The 23,876-nt window shown below is 37.5% G+C and overlaps 1 protein-coding gene across 2 annotated transcripts in view; it reads left to right on the top strand.

The window, feature by feature from the left end:
- DIAPH2 (diaphanous related formin 2) overlaps window positions 1–23,876 on the top strand; it is a 1,048,054-nt gene that overhangs the window by 950,587 nt on the left and 73,591 nt on the right. The gene's annotated exons all lie outside the window — the stretch shown is intronic.

The following is a 23,876-nucleotide window of genomic DNA, read 5'->3' as shown; positions in this document are numbered from 1 at the left end:
GGGACATACCCTGTAAACAATTCCTAGATCTGTGTTACATTTTCTTGTTTCCAACCCCCTACTCTCATTCTGTAAATTTACCTCCATAATCACCTAAAACTCAAACTGAGTTTGTCCCAGACTAATGTGTGTTCTTGAAGTAGTACTTTAATATTAAAAAATACAGTAGTTTAGAAAAGGCCCCTTATAATTAAAGCATCTGTAAGGACTGGAGTGTAAGACAATTTCTTTTTTTCTGAGACATAACTGGGAGGGTGGGAGCTATGCCTTACATTTAGGAGGGTAAGAATATACATGTTCTTAATTTTTACCCAATTGTATGACTTTGAAAGTGTTCATGTTTGTAATTTGTATTCATTCCATATTTATGTTGAGTGCAGGGATGATCCAACCATGTAGGAGGCAAAGTTATTGCTGTTATAGGGTTTTTCAGACTTTGAGGAATATTCAGTTCAAGATAAATGTACAGAATGCCTACTCTGCAAAGCATTTGCAGAGAGAAAGATGTGAGTTGAGCCCCTGTTCTCAACAGCTTCCCTGATAGCTCAGTTGGTAAAGAATCTGCCTGCAATGCAGGAGACCACCCAGTTTGATTCCTGAGTAGGGAAGATCCCCTGGAGAAGAGACAGGCTACCTACTCCAGTCTTCTTGGGCTTCCATTGTGGCTCAGCTGGTAAAGAATCCACCTGCAATGCAGGAGACCTGAGTTTGATCCCTGGGTTGCGAAGATCCCCTGGAGGAGGGAAACACTACCCACCCCTGTATTGTGGCTTGGAGAATTCCATGGACTGGATAGTCCATGGGATCACAAAGAGTCGGACACGAAAGAGTGACTTTCACTTTCTCAACAGCTTATAAGCTATTCCAAGGGGATAACACAAATATACAAATAATCTTAGCAAGGGAGAAGCCATATCCAGTTGAGAAATAGCTTCAGGAGGTCAATCATATTTGAGATGAAACTTAAGGATATATAAGATATTCATAGGCATTTGGAGTAGACTAGGGAGAAAGGGGACCTGAGTCTAATAGGGAGGCAAAATGACATAACAAAGGGTTATGCAGAAAAGCAAGAATGATATTCAGGAACAATGAGTAGTATATTTAGATGTAATGTATTATAGAATTTATGCAAACAATGGGAGAATGAGGTTGGGCTGTAAATGAGATTAGGCTACATTGCAAAGGCCTTCTAGGCTGTGCTCGAAAAGTTCACTTTGTCTTGAAAGCAATAAAAAATTTATTAACTGGAGACTGAGTTATATGATCAGATGTGTATTTTTAGTTATCTTTCTAAGTTGATTTCTAAAAATAACTGTGAGAAGATGAAAGTAGTCTTAGAGAAGAATAGATTGGGAAATAATTTAGAGATTTGTTAGAGGATTTGGAGACCATTGGGATATTTGTTTTCAGAGCATAGGAGAATGGACAATGATTAGCTGTATAGTTATATCATTTAGCTGTACAAGGTTAGTGGAGTAATCAAACAAATTTGCTTATGTTGTTATTGGAAGAACTGTGTAAGGGTCCTCTAGACCTGGTCCCCCAGGCAGTTCATATAGCAAAATGAAAGATGGAGAGAGAAAGTTTACATGAAAAAAAAAATGCACAATAAATTATCACATGGAAAAACACCATTTTCACCAGCCAGAAATTATAATTAAAATAACAGTAAGGTAGCAACATATATCTGTTAGAATGTCTAAGCACAAAGTGAGATGTGGGAAGAACTATAGGGAAACAAGTATAGTCTGATAGTGGTCCTGTTGTATGAACAATGTTAAGTGAAAGAATTAGATCACAGGAGAGTATATAAACACTGATTAGATCTATAATAATGTGTGTAAGTTGACACATATTGGAAAATAATTTAAGGAATGTAAGTAGTTTAAAGTTCATTTGCATTTTCTTTCTGGAACAGTTATTTAAGTGCATTCTCATTTAAAAAGAATGGAATGAAAAATGGTTTCCCATCCCATCTCTAAAACACATACACATATACACATCTTTGCAAATAGATTGCAGAAAAATTTGATGTTCATTGTTTGAGATGTTGCAACATTATCTATAAATCAAGGACATAATTAAAGTTTTACTTCCCTTTGTTATCTGCCGTAAGTCTGATGAGGCATTTTTTTTTGACTGCTGTTTATTATAGTAATGAGAAAGAAAGATACTCTTCCTCATAAATCCTGATTTTAAAATCTTCCTCACTCTGAATTCTAAAATAAATACAGAAAATATAAGTTGATTCTCACTACCATCCTCTCAATACTCAGATATTCAGTAGTTCATTTTTGAACTCTAGCTGTTAATCGATAGTTGCGTTCCCCCACCCCCTACACCCAAGGTTGGTACATTGAGAAGAGATATGTTTATGAAGCACACCTGCTAAGGTTCAGATTAATATGCAGCTAACACACTGAATTAATTTAATGTTTGCTGCTGCTGCTAAGTCGCTTCAGTCGTGTCCGACTCTGTGTGACCCCATAGATGGCAGCCCACCAGGTTCCCCATCCCTGTGATTCTCCAGTCAAGAACACTGGAGTGGGTTGTCATTTCCATCTCCAATGCATGAAAGTGAAAAGTGAAGGTGAAGTCCATCAGTCCTGTCGGACTCTTAGTGATCCCATGGACTGCAGCCCACCAGGCTCCTCCGTCCATGGGATTTTCCAGGCAAGAGTACTGGAGTGGGGTGCCATTGCCTTCTCCAAAATGTTTACTATGTGCCAAACATTGTTGCCTGGCACTCTACAGAAAATATCTCACTTGATCTTTTTAACTTATTTTATTTTTTATACAGTTTTAAAGGTTACACTCCACTTATAGTTATTACAAAATATTGGCTATATTCCCTGTGTTTTACAATACATCCTTAAGTCTATCTTATACCCAGTAGTTACTGATAACCACTGGTTTGAGCTCTGTGTCTGTGAGATCTCACTTGATCTCGGTAGTAACCATCTGAGGTCTGAAACATTATCCCTATTTTAGGCATCAGTTCAGTAGGCAGTTCTCAGAGCCTAGGACTCTCAAGTCAGTGTTCTTCCTTTTCTGCCATGGTACCTTTTTTTTTTTTTTCCTAATTTTTTGGCCATGCCTCATGGCATGGGGGATCTTAGTTCCCTGAGCAGGGATCAAACCTTTGCCCCCTGCATTGAAAGCACAGAATCTTAACCACTGAACCGCCAGGGAAGCCCCGCCATGTTATCTTTTAAGTGGCTAGTTTTCAACAAAAAGAAGGTACACTGTGTGTTATGGCTCATAGTATAGTTTTTAACAGATAACATAAATTTTTAGAAAGCAGCAAATTTTTAAGAAAGATCTTCCTAAAAACAAAGAAAAAAGAAGTGTGCTGCTTTTCCTCACTTAAAAAATGTATATAGTTGCTATAAAATTTCTTTATAAGGGCATTTGGAAAACTTGATACAAAGTAATTCAAAATTATACCAGCAATTTAAGTGAAATCCAAACATGCAGCAAGATTCTCTACTACTTTAATGATTTCAGTTAAATAAAACCTACAAGCTGATAAAAAAATTTTGAAGCTGTATTTGAGTAGGTGCGTGATGTTGGCATGCTGACCGATTACAACAGGAAATTAACGTAGCATTACATAATATAGCACGTAATGCAAACAAGGAAAATTTTGAAGTAAGCCATGGAAAAATCATAAATAACAAACTACAAGGACTAAATGGAAGCATCAAGGGGTGACTGGTACATTAAAGTATATTAACTATGAGAACGTTTTCTAATTAATCATATAACATTATTAAGACCGCCTGGAATGATTACAATGCTAAATTCTATGTGACTGCTGGACTATTATTGAGATTGGAAATTTGAACCAGATGATTACCAGTCTTTTAAAGTTGAGGCAGGAGGGGCTGCTGGTATGAGTCATGTAGAAAGATGAACTGAAAACCTATCATGTTTAACAGAAGAAAAGGAGGAGTTTGGAAGGGAAGGTAATTGTTTTAGAAATAGGATATGTGGCTTTAGTATAACGAGATTCACGTACATTAACCATGTATACACAAAAATTTATCTCCTTTTCCTCTAGTCACACCATGTTTGTGGCTCCCAGGAATAAGATGAGGAGGTCATTGTTAAAAGGAATTTGAGTCGAAGTCAATGAAAAGAACAGCATTTACTAGCATTTTAAAACAGATACCCAATAGTTACTGACATACACAATGAATGAAAAAAGGTATTGCTTTCTAGTCAAGTTCCAAATACTTCTATTGATGAAATACAACTCACTCAGATTCCAGAAACTAATTGGAAACAGAGACTTTATGGAAGCAACCACTCATTTAACTTGTTCACGTGACAGTTGGCTTTGAATTATATTTCATTACCAATCAATCAAACAGTGGAAACAGTGGCAGACTTTATTTTTTGGGGCTCCAAAATCACTGCAGATGGTGACTGCAGCCATGAAATTAAAAGATGCTTGCTCCTTGGAGGAGAAGCTGTGACTAACCTAGACAGCATATTAAAAAGCAGAGACATTACTTTGCCAGCAAAGGTCTGACTAGTCAAGGCTAGACAAGGTTTTTCCTCTAGTCAAAAAACCTCTAGTCAAGGTTTTTCTAGTAGTTATGTATGGATGTGAGACTTGGACTATAAAGAAAGCTGAGTGCCAAAGAATTGATGCTTTTGAACTGTGGTGTTAGAGAAGACTCTTGCGAGTCCTTTGGACTGCAAGGAAATCCAACCAGTCCATCCTAAAGGGGATCAGTCTTGAGTGTTCATTGGAAGGACTGATGTTAAAGCTGAAACTCCAATACTTTGGCCATTTGATGCAAAGAACTGACTCATTTGAAAAGACTCTGATGTTGGGAAAGATTGAAGGTGGGAGGAGAAGGGGACGACAGAGAATGAGATGGTTGGATGGCATCACTGACTCAATGGGCATGAGTTTGAGTAAACTCCGGGAGTTGGTGATGGACAGGGAGGCCTGGTGTGCTGCAGTCCATGGGGTCGCAAAGATTCAGACACAACTGAGTGACTGAACTGAACCAATCAACCTAAATTAAAATACCCAACTCACAGCAAAAATTGGAAAATGATGTCTTAAATATTAAAGCACATACTGGATGTCAGTAGCATGAAGTTTAGGACAAAGATGAACAAAAGCAATGACATGATACCAGCAGCTTTGAGCCCCTGCCATCAACAATGGGGAACATGATGGAATCACCAGAGTGAGTGATGTGACTTTTCTAACTTATCTTTACAGCTTGAAGAACTGTTAACTTTCTAATCTTAGCTATGTAGAAGTCCAAAGCCTGTTAACAGTTTATTAATAAAGACGATGTGGTGCCAAGGATCAGATATATACATATAGATAGATAGATAGATAGATGGACTTCCTTGGTGGCTCAGACAGTAAAGAATCTGCCTGCAATGCAGGAGACCCAGGTTCAATCCCTGGGTCAGGAAGATCCCCTGGAGAAGGGAATGGCAACCCACTCCAGTATTCTTGCCTGGAAAAATCCCATGGACAGAGGAATCTGGTGGGCTACAGTCCATGGGGTCACAAAGAGTCAGAAATGACTGAGCAACTAACAGTTTCACTTTCATACATATATGTATATAGCTACATTCACAAAGGCTTGTGTGTGTGTATATATCCATAGCAAGTCAGCCAACCCAAAGTGCATCTCATCAAGGTGCATAACTGTACTTTTCTTCTCAGATCTTTGCATAAATGTATACTTTAAGGACTTTGTGGGCAGTGCATTATATAAACATATTTTAGGCCCACTAAAATGCAGATTATTGGATATACATACATATATATATATATATATGAAATAGAATCTATATATTTATAGCGACCCTATGGACTGTAACCCGCCAAGCGCCTCTGTTCTTGGGATTCTCCAGGCAAGAATACTGCAGTGGGTTGCCATGCCCTCCTCCAAGGGATCTTCCCAATCCAGGGATTGAACCCACATATCTTCTGTCTCCTGCATTGGCAGGTGGGTTCTTTACCACTAGCGCCACCTTGGACAATTATAGGAGATACACACACACATACACACGTATATACTCACATATATGTATATGTATACACACACACGTGTGTGTATATAATATATATGTATATGTATATATATGTATATATAATATATAGGAGATACACACATATACTCACATATATGTGTACACATATACATGTGTGTATATATAATATATACACACATATACATGTGTGTATATATAATAGAATCTGTACATTTATATAATATAAATCTGTAATCTGTTTTTATATATAGTATATATTCATATATTGTAGGATTTATATATATAATCCAGTGAACTTTTGCTTACCAAAGAGCTGAATCACTGAATGTTGTATTATAAGAATGTTAAGCTTACTGTTACTCCCTAGTTGCTTCCTTCAAGTATTTATTTTACAAGACCATCAAAAGATTGTGGTCTATCATTTTATTGCTTTCTTCATGAATATATATTTTCTAAAATCATAATCATGTATTATCCAATAAATGAAAGAACAATTATGATTATGTTTCATTACTTTACATCCCATTCCCTGCTTTAAGCCTCTCAGTTTCATATCTTTATTGTTCACAGTGTTTATGACAAGTTGATCCTCTTCTCTGGAGATCAGTATAATCATCTCTAAAATGAAGGGTTAGACTAAACTGAAATAATCCACAAATTCCCTTCCAGTTCTAAAATTCTATGTTCCATTATCTACAAACTATTGTACAAGTCCATGAGGCGCTTCTAAAAATAGCTATCTTTTATAAAACACTTTATTGACCTGCATGAATTGAGAACCGACATGTTATCAACAACTCCCTTTTCCTTAAATTTGTGATAAGGAAGTCAAACATGTGTTTAGAAATGTTTAGCCTAAGAAAAGGGAAGGTATAAGGATAATCAGCCTTTGGGTTAATGATTAAATAGGGACTAGTTTTCACTCTCTTAGTAAAGGATAAACTAAGAGGGAGCAAACTGTACTGAATCCCAGAGTGGATAATGTAATAGTGCATCACAGAATGTTGTAGAAGCTGGAGATGCTTAGTAAAGGTAACCATTTGTTACAAAATATCGGCTAACCTCCCCTCTAGAACAATTTAAAGTTAAGGAGTTTAAAAGGGAGAAAGAGGGTGCAAAACAAGATTGGAGCTGTTTCTCCTAACTCCACATGAAGGTACTTTATGTATTTACTTCTATATTTGTTAATTACTTATTTTTCTGAGCTATTTCTCCTAGGAGAAAATCCTCATACCTAACCTATAGGAAATTGACCTTAAAAGATACACATATCATTATTGCTCCCAAGTTAGTCTGCACAAGTTATATGTAGTTAGTTTATATGTATCAAGATACAGTGACAGAACTTGATCCCTCCACTTCCTCCACACTAACCAGTTTACAATCTGAATGTGTCAGAAGTTTTTAAATTATGTCTATTAATCCTATTAATCACAGCACATTGTATAAAAATAGACATAATTTCTTTCTAAATAATCATTAAGTACAAGTTCAAAATTGAATAAATCACAGTTGATGGGCACAGAGACATAGCTAACCATTAATAATGGGCTCATCTGGTGAACTTCAAGTTCTTTAATGTTATATGTTGAAGGTCATGTGTGGGCAGTAAGGATGACAACCCATTCAAGAAGGAAGCAATCTTAAAGTTTGTTCTTTTAAAAAAGTGTTCCCATAATTTATTCAGTTCCATCTAAATATTGCAAAAAGCTGAACTGCAAATGTTAACCTAAACATGAATAAAAAATGTTGATATTTTATTTAACCTAAGAATAGTAATTATGGATAGGCTGCTTTTATGATTATCATATTTAAAATATATCATTTTACATTGGGAATACAGGGGGCATTGTCACTGTGATGTTGTTATAAGAAAATTTGTTTTGAGTGCATTAAAAATACAGAAGATAATTATTGCAATCTAAGAGGAAAAGTTGTTTGCTTATGACAGTCTGTCAGCAGATGTAGCCTAGGAAGAAAAGTATGGTAGCCACTTTATATAAAACAGTAGGAGAAGGACACAAACTCAGAGAAATTTTTCCCAGCTGCTGTTATTAAAGAAATTCTTTTATAGAAGAGAAGCTGTTGTGTTTTTTTTTCCATTTTTGCTTCCGTCTCCGAATCCTTTGCTTTCATGTGGCATGCAAAGCGCCTGTATCTTCTGTTATTGAAACTGCCAACTGTTAAAATGGATTGAGTTGAACCAGAAGAGGATAATAGCCCCACTGAGGCAAATGCACTTTTATACCCCTCTTTAATAAAATATTGTAAGGAATAGCTAGAAACTTTCCCCTCAGACTTTGATCTCAAATTGTTAGATTGTAGCTGTGTGAAAGATTCATTATTGACTCCTGTCAGACAGTTTGGGAGAGGAGGTGTAGAGACTTGTCTGCTGACTTTCTGTGTGCTTTGTCAAATCAGGCACTTCGAGCAGAAGTACGAAGAGAAGGCTGATGTCAGGGAATGCCTTGAAGCAGGAACTTGGGCTTATCTCCTGTGACTTGTTTCTTTTCTTTTCTTTTAAAGAAATCAGATTGGATTGTAAAATGATGGGAATATGACTGGACACAAACACATTTATTGCAGGCTCAGCAGCCATTACATATCATTAGTGAAAGAAGGCAAGGGGCAAAGGGAAACATTTTGATGTCACTTTCATTCTTTTTAAGGACAGATGCATTCACTGATGGGAAATAAACTGGCATCTGTAAAATTTTAGAGACTGGTAATACTTTTATGCCCCCCTTTTCTGTAAGTAAGCATAAAACTTTTTAATAGTCATTAATATAAACTGAAAGAATGGGTAATGTTGGAGTTGCTTTTAAAAATGCCAATTATGAAGCAGCTGTGACTTATCAGAATCAGTATATTTCTGTATCAAAATAAAATATCTTTTCCTTTCCTGCTGTTGCTGCTGCTGCTAAGTCGCTTCAGTTGTGTCCAACTCTGTGCGACCCCAGAGACGGCAGCCCACCAGGCTCCCCCATCCCTGGGATTCTCCAGGCAAGAACACTGGAGTGGGTTGCCATTTCCTTCTCCAATGCATGAAAGCGAAAAGTGAAAGTGAAGTCGCTCAGTCGTGCCTGACTCTTAGCGACCCCATGGACTGCAGCCTACCAGGCTCCTCCATCCATGGGATTTTCTAGGCAAGAGTACTGGAGTGGGGTGCCATTGCCTTCTCCTAGGTACATACTATGGGTAATGTACAGCTACAGCTGAAGTTAATGTCAAAATCCAATATTTCGAACGTGATGCTTTTTTTTTTAATTAAGAAATACAATTTGACCTTAACTTTCCATATGTAAAGGGCTTCCCTGGTGGCTCAAACAGAAAAGAATCTGCCTGCAATGTAGGAGACTCAGGTTCTATCCCTGGGTGGGGAAGATCCCCTGGAGAAGGAAGTGGCAGTCCACTCCAGTATTCTTGCCTGGGAAATCCCATGGACAGAGGAGCCTGGCAGGGTACAGTCCATGGGGTTGCAAAGAGTTGGACATGACTGAGCAACTAACACTTTCACTTCCATATATAAAAGGCTGTATTCCTTACACATCAACTCTAAAGTTACTCCTGTTTTCTGACTTTTCTTGCCAGAGAATCACTGTAATTGGCTTGCTCTGCAAAGAGGAGTTTTGTTGTTGTTATTGTTGTGCTTCTGAACATAGTTTTAAGGAACTGAATGTATTATGGCAGGAAATGCAAGATTTAACTTGTCACTTCCATGTCCCTACCCCCATTGCCAAATTCCTGCTTTCTGCTTTGAGTGAAATTCCAGGGAAAAGCAACATTGCTAAAACATAACACGTCCCAAGGAGTAATCTAGGCAGAGGGGCCATCCCAGAAAAGACAGTGTCTGTGTGCCCAGCATGGAACTTGGCCCTGCCCTACTTCCAAGCATCTAACACATCCTCATAGTCATTTCTTCTGTATTGTGATTTTTTTTAAGTAAGGCACTTTTAGATGCCCCATATGGTTTAAACAAATCAGAAATTCATGTCCTAAATGTTTCGTTAGTCAGAATAATTAAGTTGATCAGTTCTGGGAGCAGTGGAAGCAAAATAATGGGGTCATTGAAGCAGTCAGGCTCTAATGGGAACCTGGGCTCATTCAGATATCAAATCTAATAATTGTTCTACACCTGTATGCACAGTCCCATTGAGCAAATTCATATTAAAGCTTTAGTGGAACACTTTCCATGCTGTGATCCAAAGGGACTTGCTTCTGTTTTCACAAGAAAGGGCTGAATATTTTTTGGCAATATTTTTTTTGTGTTGTGTTAACTAAGCTCTGCATATGTATGTTGGTGCCCTATCCCTGCATAGGGAGGGAGCAGAGGGAGAGATGTATAACCAGGCTGGTTTTCTTACAAACAAAAAACAATAAAAGTGCAGGCAAGCATTTGCCACCTGGAGGCAAGAATATGAGATGATTGGACTCACCGGATGGGGTGGGGTGAGGGAAGTTTTGTTAAATAACCGATGCAACCTGGTAGAAATGAGGATCACTTAACTCTTTCCCCTCATAAAATAAGATGTTTTCAAGCACAATTTAGGTTATTGAAATAGAAAGGAGCAATTAGACCTTTTGTAGTAATGCACTCTTTCATTTCTCCTATGTCATTATATGACTGGAGCAGCAAATTGACTGCTTTTGATTTTCCTACAAGATATCTAAGGAGAACTGACAGACCTAAAAAAATGTTAAGATCTAAAGACTGGAAAGATGAATTTAATTCTGTCCTGTAATGACCGTTGAACTAACAGATCAACGAAAACAGATCAGGGAAAATTAAAAGGTTTGCAGTACATCTTGAACAACCATGAAAAACAGATACGGCCAGTCCTCTTTACCAAAAAAGGCCATCAATGCTGAATTAATTTACCTAAAGAATAGTTTTAATAAACACATGCACTAACTTACTCATGAATACTGTGCTCTAAAATTTTCACGTTCTTTGTGGATAAACAAAAAACATATTTATTTGTGTATATATTCCAAAAAATCATTTCTTGAGTGCCTGTTGTTTTCCAGGCACCAAGGAAACAGATGCAAATAGCAGTTCCTGACTTTCCAGAGCTCCCAGTAAAGTGGGGGATGGTACAGGGACAGTCACAGTAGAAAGCTTGAGCTGAATCTTAACAATAGAGTAGGAGTTTCTTAGGCAGGAAAAGAAGAAAGAGAAGCGTGTTTCAAGAAAGGGAACAGCATTTGCAGATGCAATAGGAGAGCATGATATACTCAGAGAAGAGCAGGAAGTTCAACATTGCTAAAGTATAGTATGAGAAATTGGGAAAAGGAATTGTCCTGAGAGGCCATGAATACTAAGGAGTTTGATTGTTTTATTGCATGGGTGACAGGAGCCACTTGCAGATTCTTTTCTAGAATCTCCTAGCATTGTGGAAGGCTGATTGAGATGGGGTGATGCTAGAGGCAGGAGAGAGTCAATGGGAGTCTATTAAAAGAGCCTAGTCTACACTAGAGCAGTGGCAGTGGAGATGATGATAAAGAAGAAATAGATGGAAGAATGATTCAGGAGGTAGAAGTGACTGAACTTTTCAGGCAGTTGGATATGAAAGTGAAGAAAGGGAAGGAGCCTAGGACAATTGTTGGTTTTTAATGGTTTTATAACATAATATATGGTGGTTGTATTAGTTTTCTAGGGCTCCCTAAGTGTCGCTAATGGTAAATAAAGTGTGAAAAGTGAGAGTGTTAGTTGTTCAGTCGTGTCTGACTCTCTGTGACCCCCATGGACTGTAGCCCCCTCAGGCTCCTCGTCCACAAGATTCTTCAGGCAAGAATACTGGAGTGGGTTGCCATGTCCCCCTCCAGGGGATCTTCCCAACTCAGGGATTGAACCCATGTCTCCTGCATTGCAGGCAGATTCTTTACCAGGTTCGATTCCTGGGTATGGAAGATCCCCTGGAGGAGGACATGGCAACCCACTCCAGTATTCTTGTCTGGTGAGTCCTGTGGACAGAGGAGCCTGTTGGACTAGTCTATAGGGTTGCAAAGGGTCACATACAACTGAAGCAACCTAGAACACATGCACGCATATTAGTTTTCTAGGCCTGCTATAATGAAATATCGCAGACTGAGTGGCTTAAACAAAAGAGATTTATTGTCTCATAGGTATGGAGGCTGGAAGTCAAGGTGTCAGCAGGGCCATGCTCCCTCTGAAGGTGCTAGGGAGGGATCTGTTCTTGACCTCTCTCTTAGCTCCTGATGGTTTTCTGACAATCTTTGGCATTCTTTGGCTTGTAGAAGCATCATTCTGATCGCTACCTTCATCTACATGTGGCTTTTTCCATTTGTGTCTATCTCTAAATTTCTCTTTTTTAATAAGGACATGAGTCAAATTGAATTAGAACCCATCCTAATGACTTTATTTTGACTACCTCTGTAAAGGTCTTTCCTATATCCAAATAAGGCCACGTTCTGAGGTAATAGGAGTTAGGACCTCAGCCTAAGAATTTGAAGGGGGACCCATTTCAACCTGTATCATGGCCCCATTCACCAAAATAAAGAAACATGAAAGGAGAGAATAGGATCAAAGGAAGGGAAATCAGTCCAATTTGTATATTGAGTGTGAGGTTGCTTGGGAACAATCAGGAGAAATGTTTGGAAGGTGATCGAAGCTGGAGCCTAGGAAATGTAAGGCCTTCCCTGGTTGCTCAGACAATAAAGAATCCACCTGCATGTGGGAGACCTGGGTTCGATCCCTGGGTTGGGAAGATCCCCTGGAAGAGGGCATGGCAACCCACTCCAAAATTCTTGCCTGGAGAATCCTCATGGACAGAGGAGCCTGATGAGCTACAGTCCATGGGGTTGCAAAGAGTCGGACACAACTGAGTGACTGAGCACAGCACAAAACACAGTATAGGAAATGTAAAATTGAGATCCATTATCATAAAGAAGGTAGAGTAGTTGAAGTTTTGCAAGTGGATGAATACCCATCAAGGGTAGCTCATGGAACATATATAGAGTAGTATGGGAAAGGGCAAAGAATAAAACCCTGAAAATTAGTAACATATAAGGGACAAGGAAAAGAATGGTAGCTTATAAAAGACACAGAGAAGACACAGAGAAGTATCAGGCAAAGAGGTAATTTGAAAATTAAGAAAGAATGGTAATATAAAAGCCAAGAAAGGAGAAAATTTTATGGAAGGAATATTTGTCAACAGTGTCAAGTGCTACAGAGAGGTCGAGGAAAATAAAAACTGAAAGAAAAATTCTAAGCCTTAAGACAGGAATGTGATATCTATTTGGAATAGGCCTATTCATAAATATGGTCATCATATTTGCATTACTAGAGAAAATTAATTTATTCACACAATATAACATTTTATACTTATAGAAATTGTATTTTTTCCTACATGATCTAGTTAATCTATAAGAAAGTTTTCAATATTGAAGTATCTTTCAAAAGGTAGTTAAATAATCCTGACAGATGAGACTCTTAGAAGCAATACATACAAATCTGCCTTGGTCTTGAAATTCTGGTATTTATGGTTATTGTATTTTGTGACTAGTGATCAGAATAGGATAAAATAGAGCCTTTCAGAATGAGACTGTAGTGTGATTGGTTAGAAGAATAAGGAAATACCCTTCCCCACAAGTTGTTGTCTGTTTGTATGTGGTCAGCATTGGAGCTCTCAGAGCCATTAATGTCTTTTTATGTACTATTTCACAATCAAACTATACATATTATCCTTTTCCTCCACTTTCCCTAAAAACACAAAGCCCTCTTCAGAACCAATTTCAAACATTCACAATTAGACCCAGAGTAAATGAAAGTATTGAAAAGGTAGAGTTTGTAAACTATTTCTCATCCCTTACAGATATGGGTATATGGGAACTAACAGCATAAAAGTTCTGACCAGAGAAAGAACAGATATGTATTAAATGGCTATTTAGTATGGAGAAGGCTGATAAAAGACGTCAAAGAGATGCATTCTTAACTGTTATGGAACTATCATCTTGGAAAGGCAGTACATAAAATGATAGTGATAACTGTGAGACTGGCTAAAATTAAAAGCTGAATTGTGCAGTATAAAATCTGTACTCTTGGAGTCAAGAGGAAAGATCAAGGAAGACCAAAGAGGTCAGAGGTTGAACTTGAATTAGGCTCTGAAGGCTTTAAAAGGGGGAAAGGAGAAGGTGAAGGCGGGCACACAAGCAAAAATTTGGAATATACGTAGGTTTGTTCACAGTATAGTCATGAAGTCAACTGAACTTAACAGAGAAGAGGAGGAAATCTGATTAGATTGAGTGGGGTCTGTGTAACAAAAACAAAAACCAAGTATGTAATCCATAAACTTCCCCTTTACCTTTTTAGCTGCCACAAATTTTAGAGCCAAATTTATAACACATATAGTCTAAGATCCCTGAGCTATTGTTCACTTTTACCTTCAGATTGCCTCATAATGCAGTGGATTATAATTTGAATATTATAATTATATGCAGTGAATTATAATTATAATTTGAATCTATCAGCCCTCCAAAGTCCTTTTAGAAATTAACTTGTTAAAGTTTTTATTGCTGTTTTGCCTTTTTTTCTACCACTTCAAATTAGAGTTGAGCTGGGTTAGTCTTGTTTCAAATCCACAGCAGCTTTATAAGCTGTGGAGTAAGGTGTCTTTTGCAAGACTGCTCAGAGAGGCAGGTTGGAAGATGACTTGAATGGAAGACAATCTGGGTATAGTGATTAGTTTAGCTAGTACCTTGTTTCTCAGATATTAGTTGTAGTAAAATGGATCTGTAGATTCATTTTAATGGGAATCTAATTCTTTTGGGTCTCTGGTAATCGACTTAAAACACTTTTTAATGTGTCATTAACTTAAATATCAACAAATAGAAAAATAGGCATGAAGTCCTTATGTTTTAACAATTTGAATAAAACTATAAAGCAGATAAATTACACTAATATGTCTATTAACACTAATGTGTCTATTGATGCTAGTTTTAATAGTTGAAAGATACAGCTTTGAATCCTGTTAAATATTTTGACCTCATTCATACAAATGCAGAGAATCTCCATTGTGTACATAGACTGAATAAAATGGTATTAATCAAGCTTTGTAATCTAACTTGGGATCATCAGATTACACAGAGTGAAAACTCTGGTATTGGGCAACTCTCAAATACAAGTTTTAATAGGGTGTCAACTCGATCATTTTGTAAAGTTGTCTTTACAAAAGGCTAAGATTGAAATCTTCATAATATAGATATCTAATCCACTTATTGCTGGAATCAGAAACAGAAAAAACTATTCAGTGCACATTTGCCCCTCTGTTTATAGCTAATTAAGAGCTATAAGTTGGTTCACAAAGACTTCATTTTTCGTGTACCTCTATTCACATTGTGAGGATGGTACTGTCACAGGACCTTATATGTCCAACTTACCTATGCTACGGGGTTTAATAGTATCTCCTTCTGGAATGACAACTCTCTGAAAAATTGTCTTTATTAATATTATTATGAAACTTTCATTAGTTCCGTACATCATATGTTGCTTGGATTTTATATAATACAGAAATAAACAAATGTATATATCCATGAGCAAATAAACAAATGCATATATCCATGAGCAACAAATGTATATATCCAGGAGTACGCTAGTTTCCTATAAGGTGATACAGAATATGCTTACGTCAATATTTTTTATATAAAAATGAAAAAGAACTTTGAATATAACTTCCTTTCGGCCTACTGAGCTTCACTGACTGGTTTTTAATGCACTTGGCCCCACCATTAGGAATTGCATTATGTAATCAATATCTGTTACATTGGGCTCTTTCAGAACAGAAACCTAGGACATCTTAAGAAACAAAATGAGTTTCCCTTCCTTCTGTGTGTCTGTTTCTTTATTTAAATTTCTCTTTGGACTGTTTTTTTTGCCCTACTGAGTAGTACATTTCATCATAAGGTATGCCATCTGTTACTAGCCACCCTATGAATTGGTTGCCCTTGAGGGGGGCCAAGTGTCTATTGTGATCCATTCATTGGCCTTTGTTGGAGCAGGTGAGCCTATTCAGCACTGCTTCCCTAAGCAAAAAACTACAATCATGACAGTTTCAGCTACAAGAGGTGCTGGGCATGTCAGGCAAATGACCTGAGATAATGTTTTACTCTATGAAAATAGCACTTCTTTCAGGGTCATGGGAAATGCGAGTATAAGTTATATTCATTGCCTCCACTTACTCCTCAACCTTCTGCAATATGGCTTCTGTTCCCCTTATTGTACTGAAATTGTTCTCATTAAGGTCTCTAATGACATTCATATTTCTAAAGCTGATAGTGTTCTGTCTTTATTTTACTGCATCTGTCTACAGCATTTGATATTATTGCTTATTCCATTTTTTTCAAAATACCTACTCCTTTGGATTCCATAATATGTGCTCTAATGTTTTATTCTGTAGCTCTCTGATTATTTGCTATTTTTTTCAAGGACTTCTCTTCCTATGCTCATCCCTTGAATATCACTGTTTCACAGCAATTGATCATCAGCCAACTGCTTTTCTCACTCTACATACTTTCCTGGGTGATGGTTTCAATTATCATCTATGATAAGTCTCCTGAGTCTTTCATACTGTTTCCAGACCTCTCCCCTTAACCTCAGTTTTGTAATATTTAACTGCCTGCTGGAAAGCTCCACATGGATATCTCAAAGGCATCTCCAACTTGAAAAATCCTAAACATAACTCATAATCTTCTCCTTGAATGCAACTTTTCTTCTTAATATACCCTATTTTAGTTGGTGGAACCACCATTCTTCCAAATAAATAAGCTAGAAATTGTAGAGTTATCTTTAACTGTTTTTCTATCCTCCATGTCCAAATACTCCCTAATTTTTGTCTGGTCCCCTTTAAGCCTCTCCACTACACGATAATGAAATTGATCGATCTTAACAATTCCACTCCCCATTGTACATCTGAAGTCCAAGAGCCTTTAATATGGATGTTATTAATACTTCTCTACCCTCAGAGCCCATAGTCCCCTGCTTTTAATCAACACAGATTTACTTGTAGTCACTCACATTTTTTCCCATCTCTCTTCTCCCTTTCCTCACAGTGTCACCTTTACTTGGGAGTATACTTTTGTTGTTGTTTAATCTCTAAATTGTGTCTAACTCTTTTGCAACCCCATGGGCTATAGCCAGCCAGGCTCCTCTGTCCATGGGATTTCCCAGGCAAGAATACTGGAGTGGGTTGCCATGTCCTCCTACAGGGGATATTCCCGATCCAGAGATCAAACCTGTCTCTCCTGCACTGCAGGCAAATTCTTTACCACCGAGCCATGGGGGAAGCCTGGAGTATAATTTTTCTCCGGGCTAAGTCAGTCTGATTGTTTAAGAATCAGCTAGAACATCACCTTCTCTAGAAAGCCTTCCCAGAGATGCTTTCCCTAAGGCTCTGCTTTCTGTGCTCCTGAAGAGGATATCCGTAATCATAATATTCAGTATAACTGTATTCTTATTATATGCTACCTTCATTTCTGTGAGAATATCTTGAGGGATAGCTCTGAGACTTTACATTTTGTGTCAGGGGATATAATATAATTCAGGTTCTAAAACTGACTCACTGAGAATTGTGTAGCAGATTACAGAAGAAGCTCTAACACATCTCATCAGACTAATTTTTAAACTAAAAGGCCACAATCACTACCTAGTACCTGACTTGAAAAAAGAGGCTGGTTCATTTTTCTCTGATACTGTGACAGGCACATTGTCAGTGTTCGAGAAAGGAATACCAAAGTAAATCGCAGGCCAGTTTTTGGACAGAAGGAAATATACCTGATGTGGGAATAGACCCTGGTTATGAAGGCAAGGCTCCCTCTTTCCAGTAAATAGGTCTACTCAGGAAACCAAATTAAAGGTCAGCCAGTTGCCTGGTAAATCTGCTGTCATAGGGGGAAAAAATGAGTGGCTGGTTTTACTAGATGCATCATTCAAGCCAAGCTAGAATCTCTAGAAATAATCTCTTCCTTCCCCAGGGAACAAATCTGTCCAGACAACTGGAGTCCTAAAGCAGAGAAGTAATAGAAAGCAGCCTGGCAACATTTTTCTACTCATGGGATGGCAATAAGATAAATAAATTGCTATAAAAGATTTTCATTGCTTCCCAAGGGCATAAAAAAATACCCCCACTCATGACGACTTGTGAAATAGATGAAAAGTCAGAACCTTGATAAATTTTGATTTCCTAACTAATCTTTATTAGTCTTTGTTTTTATAGGCTAATCGGAAAAAGACTTTTTAAACATCTGTTTGTATCTTATCCAAGGTCCCCAAAGTGACTAAAACATGTCACAGTCTCCACAATGAGGCTATCTAGACTTTTAAAAGTGTAATAGTATCATGATGCCGAAGCCTTTGGAATGTGACTCTTATACTACCAAACATTAAAAATGTTTAAGTTTTTACTCTGTCAGGTACCATTCTGGTACTTCTGTGTTATTGCCTCATTTAGTTCTTGTAACTATCCTATTAGGTAGATCTTTAAATATTATTTTCATGTTCACAAAGAGGAAAATAAGTTTAGGAAAATATTGCTATTAAGCAGTGGAAAAGAGATTTGCACCCATATGGTCATACACTGAGAACTTTGATACAAAATTATGAATAACCGTTAGAGGTAGAAAGCACTTTTTGCTTGAGAATTCTTTTTTTTTAGTTGGTTGGTTGATTTTTTTAAAAATTAATTTATTTTAATTGGAGGCTAATTATTTTATAGTATTGTAGTGGTTTTTGCCATACACTGACATGAATCAGCCATGAGTGTACATGTGTTCCCCATCCTGAACACCCCTCCTACCTCCCTCCCCATCCCGTCCCTCAGGGTCATCCCAGTGCACCGGCCCTGAGCACCCCGTCTCATGCATTGAACCTGGACTGGCAATCTATTTTACATATGGTAATATACATGTTTCAGTGCTATTCTCTCAAATCATCCCACCTTGATTGATTCTTGTGTGTGTATGTGTGTGTGTTTCACATCTATCAAAAGGTTAATATGGGTCAAGTGCTAGACTATCTCATTTAGTTCTGTTAATAACACCCTACAATGGATGTACTATTATTTGCAGATAAGGAAACATGAAGAATCATTTTTGCAAATACAGGAATATAAGGGTGGCCCATTTCTTTAGGAAACCTGTGTCTAGTAACATTAATAAGTTCAAAGACTACAAATTCCAGCTAGCTTTACTTTATCCCATCATCATTTGTTGGACTAGTACAAATGGTAGTAAGAAAGAGTAAAGTAATGCTTTGTGCCAAGATTCATCTCTCCAAACCCACACCGCCTGCTTTAACCAGGAATAATAACCCAGGGTATGTATCTTTTTGAAAATGGGTCAGCATTGTCCACCATAGAAAGACAGACTATTTTTAATTTATGGTTTATTGGTAACATGTTGCCACAAAGCAATTTTTAAGTCTCATTTGATTTTACCATTGAAGTCAAACTCTCCAGATGATGTCAACAAAGTTCAACATACCTCATCCTTCTGAATTATACATATCTTTTTGGAGAGGCAATATTTAGGTTCATGTCTTAAGACTAGAACTTTTAGAATTTAGAATCTAAGATACATGAAATCCTTTATAAGTGACAACAATATATGAAGACAAATTTATCTCTGCCATAAAACCAGCCTACTTGTAAGCCATTACTTCCTGACTAGGGAACATTCTGTGGCCCTTTTTTAAGCAGGGCAGAAAATGATACCTGATTTGTCTTTTTTTTTTTTTTTTTTCTTTTCATTATGCTGTACTTAGTGATGGTAAATTCATGCAGATTACATATTGAATCCTAAACTGCTCTTTAAGTTGAGAACAGTATGTGCTTTTGCTCTGAAGGCTGAAATTTTTACATCCTACCTAGGTTGCTTCCCGAATTTACCAAGTTAATCATGCTCAGTTCCAAAAATTCAGACATGGAAAAATATAAAAAAGAAAACATGATCTCAACATTTAGAGATAGCCACTATTTTTATTCATATATAGCCTTCCAAATTCTTTTTTTTTTATTTTATTTTTAAACTTTACATAATTGTATTAGTTTTGCCAAATATCAAAATGAATCCGCCACAGGTATACATGTGTTCCCCATCCTGAACCCTCCTCCCTCCTCCCTCCCCATACCCTCCCTCTGGGTCGTCCCAGTGCACCAGCCCCAAGCATCCAGTATCATGCATTGAACCTGGACTGGCAACTCGTTTCATACATGATATTTTACATGTTTCAATGCCATTCTCCCAAATCTTCCCACCCTTTCCCTCTCCCACAGAGTCCATAAGACTGTTCTATACATCAGTGTCTCTTTTGCTGTCTCGTACACAGGGTTATGAAATGAGACTATAATATGGACCTCTGTCAAGCACATATAGATCTATATGATAATTTAGAAATGGCTGCATTGTATCCTAATGTATGTGGGTCTCATCCTTTATTTATCCAATCCTGTGATGAACAGATAGGCTTTTTACAGTTTTCACTAGTAGAAACAATGTTGCAAAGAACATGGATGTGCAGCCATCCATATTTATACATCTGTCTGAGAATATGAGGACTGGCTTTATTCCGGTAGACTTAAATGTCAGGAAAGGTTCTTTCAGATTTCTTGTATGAGGAATAAGTTGCTAGTTAGTAGCCATTGTTTATCATCTAAAAGCCCAGCCTGCACTTGGGTTGTGCATAGATTGCCTTAGAAACTACAACTACAAAGGCACCTCTGTCAGTTATGAATATGACATTGAGAAGCCGTGTTTTAACTGTCCTAATTGCTCATATTTATAACAATTGCTGACTGGCTTCTACCTTAAGGGACAGTTTATATTCTAAAACAATGGCACTGGCAGCTGCTAAAGTGTCTGTGATATTAACCATTCAGGTTGCCTTTGTCCATACAACTGGTTAAGTAATTAAGCACAGGCTAGCATGGGGAACACTGCTAATGGGAAGCACCTGTTTATAGTCGCACACATTGTAAGCTGTAGCTTAATATCTTCCCGCCTCAAAATCATAGCATGTGGGATAGTTCTGTGATCCTGTCGTTTGGGAAATGGAAGCATCATGCAGGGGAAAGTCTGCCATTTCTGCCTTACTACAGAAGCCACCGAGCTTACGTAACCCCAGAGAACCCGGGGCTACTGAAGCTGGGGAATTGGGCTGACTCCTCTCAAACTTCCATCATCAGCAAAAAGCAGGTAGCCCAGACCCACAAGATAGATTGCACATGTGAAAAACAAAAAGAGTATATATGTAGTCTTAGAGTGATTTAGAAACAAAAACAGATGACAAGTAAATATATTCTAGGTCAGCATATCAGCAACAAAGCTCAGGCAGATCACAAACAACTGCCACAGAAAATGACAGAGGATTGTCCATCATATGATCAAAGTTAGAGAAATGGCTGATGCCTAACATTCTTAGTCATAGGGATTTCTGTCACACGTGGAATAGAAAGGCATGAGATGACAGGTGGTAGGAATGATTTGACCCTGTATCCACATTGTCATTTAACAGCTAGTTTATCTGCATCAACCAAAATGGTTGCACACGTTCTCATCTTGCCAAGTACTCTTGGCCCAGGTCACTACAATCTATGTTTGCCTTGATCAGCTTTTCTGCTGCCACTCTTAATTGTGCTAGCTAGGCTTCAGCAGTAGACCCTAACCAGATGATGCCAGAGGACCTCATTTCTCCTGGGTGGTTTTGTTGTGGGGTTTTTTTCCTAGGTTGCCTGTTTGTTTTGAACAAACTGCTGTCTGTTTTGAACTGCTGTCTTCTCTGAAAATCATTCGGGAATTTTTTTTGGTTTTTAAAAATACCATTACAAATTAAAATCACATGTTTATGGAAACAGCTATCATCTGATTATGGAAACACTAGGAATCTGTTTGGTGCATTCCCTTTCATTATTTTCCTCCGTGTCCTAGAAAATAGTTGTTAAATATATGTAGAGTTCTGATTCTCCTTTTATATCTCCATTGCTTTACATGCCCCCAAATAGGAAAAATTTGATAATTAAAATAGCAACATAAGGAACTAGAGGTCACTTTCTCTAATCAAAAATTAATTGCAACATATCTATTTCTTTTTGTTGAAAAACCCACCTATCTGCTAAGGGCTAATTGAGATGACGTTTTCCCTGATCCCCCAACTCCAGCACTCAAGGGATATGGTTTTTCTCTTTGAACCTCCGTTGCATGTACTGTTGTTCAGTTGCTCAATTGTGTTGCCTGAAAAATCAGTGCTCACACTTCACTGGATGTAAGGTGTTCACTGAAGCCTAGGGCACTCTGACTCCTTACAGCTAGTAAGCAGTTCTCAGGTACATCCTGGCACTTCTAGTGTTCAGTTCAGTTGCTCAGTCGTGTCCGACTCTTTGCAACCCCATGGACTGCAGCACGCCAGGCCTCCCTGTCCATCACCAACTCCCGGAGTTTACTCAAACTCATGTCCATTGAGTCAGTGATGCCATCCAGCCATCTCATCCTCTGTTGTCCCCTTCTCCTCCCGATTTCAATCTTTCCCAGCATCAGGGTCTTTTCCAATGAGTCAGTTCTTCGTATCAGGTGGCCAAAGGATTGGAGCTTCAGCCTCAGCATCAGACTCTAAGAGATGCTATAAGAGACATATAGTTAGTTTCATGTTAGAGTTGTTTATACATTTATCCTTTCCTTCCTAAAAACTTATAAAGGTGCCTTTTATGGTACTCTGCAGATATTTTATTCAGTAAAAATTTATGGGTAGATGAAAGGAAGGAAGAGAGGGAGGGAGGGTTTTCTTTTCTTTGCCTATATTATTAGCAAATAATATTCTCTGTGTATAAGCAGTATAGTAGAAGGTGAATTGCATGAGCAGCTTTTGATTCATTGCTAATGATTAGATGATTAATCAACAGAGTTTTTGAGAAATCTCTGGATGTAATCCACTGTGGTAGACACTTGAGCATATCTGTTACAGTTTGTGTGAATTCTGTTAGTTTGCTCTTCAGTGTAAGTTTCACATATATAATATACTTGGGAGCTTTCCCAACTATTTTCTAATATTATTCAGTTTTATTTTGTCACTCTTCCATATTTTCCAGATAGGCAGGCATTGTCATCAGACTTTCAACCTCATATAAAATTTGTCTTAGGCCCTGACTATATTTCCTAGTGAAGAAGGAAATGCATGGCTAATAAACAAAACCAAGAACATTTTTTAAAATTTTATTCCTTAGCTTTAACATTGAGTCCAGAGATAATTGGTAGCAAGTTCTGTGGCAGTTGAAATATTGAATATACTGACTTTATTTTTTTCTGTGCCATACTTTTCCAAAATCCCTTGAAATACTCAAGATATAAATTAGGTAAATACTAGTCATTTAAAATCCCAAGAGGTTAATTGTACATGTTATGAAAATACCATGTTTATGATAGATAAAAGTAAGCATTGCATATTTTCTACATTTATAGCTTAATATGGATTAAGTTTTTAATGCCTTGAGGTAATATTATTATACTATGTGATTTTACTTTTATCACGTATTTCAGTCTTCCTAAAGTTGCTATAATTGAGTTTGTTTGATAATATACCTTTATATTACTATGAGACTTGATAGTTTGCAAAATGTGAGGTTCATAATAGAGACAGAGAGCCGACTTACTACCTGGCAGGGAGGATAAGAAGAAAGTGAAATATAGAAAAGTGATTTAATCTCACTACTGCAGTTTTGTAAAATATAATTTGCTTTTCCCCTAGCACAGCAGAGTTTCATGCTGATAACAAGCTACTGAATTAATAAATCCATTGCAACTATTGAGACTTTTCCTTTAATAACATGACGAATGCT

This window comes from Bubalus bubalis, chromosome X, assembly GCF_019923935.1.
Source record: "Bubalus bubalis isolate 160015118507 breed Murrah chromosome X, NDDB_SH_1, whole genome shotgun sequence".
NCBI classification, from domain to species: Eukaryota; Metazoa; Chordata; class Mammalia; order Artiodactyla; family Bovidae; genus Bubalus; species Bubalus bubalis.
This window is presented reverse-complemented; position numbering and strand designations above follow the sequence as displayed.